General features: G+C 36.6%; 1 long non-coding RNA gene across 1 annotated transcript in view; it reads left to right on the forward strand.

Moving 5' to 3' along the window:
- The window catches only part of LOC119593952, a 2,251-nt gene extending 766 nt beyond the window's left edge, over positions 1–1,485 (forward strand). The window contains exon 3 of the long non-coding RNA XR_005230580.1: positions 1,350–1,485. This is a non-coding gene — a long non-coding RNA (uncharacterized LOC119593952). The remainder of the gene's footprint in view (positions 1–1,349) is intronic.
- Positions 1,486–1,573: the final 88 nt, after the last annotated feature.

The raw sequence follows: 1,573 nt of genomic DNA on the forward strand, positions 1-1,573 counted from the left end.
GATCCCATCCTGAGGTGTCGTGACCCAAAATTCTATCAAAAATGAAGGCAATGCACTATAACTTTTCCACGGTAATCAACATTAGCATCAATGAAGTCCTTTGCATAATGAATTACACCCAAATTTGCATCAGTAGATTCCTTGTGGAAAATATCAAATTCATTTTAAAAGCAAACTTCTGCCCCTTTATTCATGTAGACTGTTTTAAAAATCCATAATTTTTGGTATGTATGGATTCTTCTTGCTGTCATGGTTGTAGCTGGCACTAGGCGACTATACTAGGCCCTGTAGGTGGGTAAGGCATGAGGTATCCTGGGAATAGGTGGGGTCAGATAATGTGGTATTTACACATTTATGTCAGTGTCAGGGGTTGTGCCCTCACAAATCCTTATATGGGATTTTAGAGTGCAGCCTAATTTTAGAGTGAATATAGTGAGTGATGTCATAACTCGTGTGAGGCTCTGTGAGGTAAATTTCTCTTGCCACATGCTTAGTCTAGGTGTGTTTAGCAAGTTATGAAATTACTAGAGTTTAGATGTAGACAATTTTTTTTTTTGTGACTGTAAGAAGTTGTATCTTTATTTGTAATTTGTAATGGAGATGCCATGAACTAAAAGTGCCTTATGTTTTATTAATCTACCAATTCCATGTACTGTATGTTGTATGAGTTATGGTTGTCATACACTAAAATCAGCCAGTTTTGGTGTTTTGGATTTTTAAAACCATAAAATGACGTGGAATTTCATTAGTTGAGTATTGCTTAGGGGGAATCTTTGGAATTCATGACTTTGGTCTCTAAATCCATCCTCATTTAACTACCATCTATGTCAACCGACCCATTTGTTATCAAGTGTTGGGTCTGGCAGTTTGTGAAGTTGTAATTTTTGTGAAGTTAACTATTTTTACCTGAACAATGTAATTCTAATGGGCATCAAAGGATTATGATGGAGAATTTTGTTGAAAGGGGTTGAAATATTATCTACAATGCCATTTACTTTGATTTCATGATTTTTATACCCAGACAGCCAACTTATGTTGTTCCTCTACAGAGAAAGAAGAGAATAATTTTAAAAAATTCCAAACCTTCAGTTTCTGCAGAATATTTTCTGTAACTAGTAGTGCTGTTGTATCTGGTCATTAAGGGCATTATCTCATTTTTCTCCATCTCTTTGTGGTCCTTGTTTCACACCCACCGTCACTGTCTCTTCCTCTCATTTTCTCTCTCCCTCCCTTTTTTCAGAGGTTGTTAAAACAAATTATATACAATTGGAAAAAAGTATTAACATTTATGTGACTAACAAAAAATTCAGATGTTCATCACTTAGCTATTTTTTTATTCTCCTTTTCAGTGTGGGAAAACAACACTCACCAACTTTCTAAGTGAGGCTGGAGAAGTGGGAAGTGGGGAGTACAGACCCACCAAAGGCTGCAGGATTCTGGAATTCGAAGTGCCCAATGTAACCTACAACAATACTGCAGCCAGTGTTGAGGTTGAACTGTGGGATGTCAGTGGAGATAGGACGTAAGAATAAGGTTTTCCTTGCTATTTGTCATGACTTGTAAACTCTGATTT

The sequence above is a fragment of the Penaeus monodon genome, chromosome 33, assembly GCF_015228065.2.
Source record: "Penaeus monodon isolate SGIC_2016 chromosome 33, NSTDA_Pmon_1, whole genome shotgun sequence".
Classification (NCBI taxonomy): domain Eukaryota; kingdom Metazoa; phylum Arthropoda; class Malacostraca; order Decapoda; family Penaeidae; genus Penaeus; species Penaeus monodon.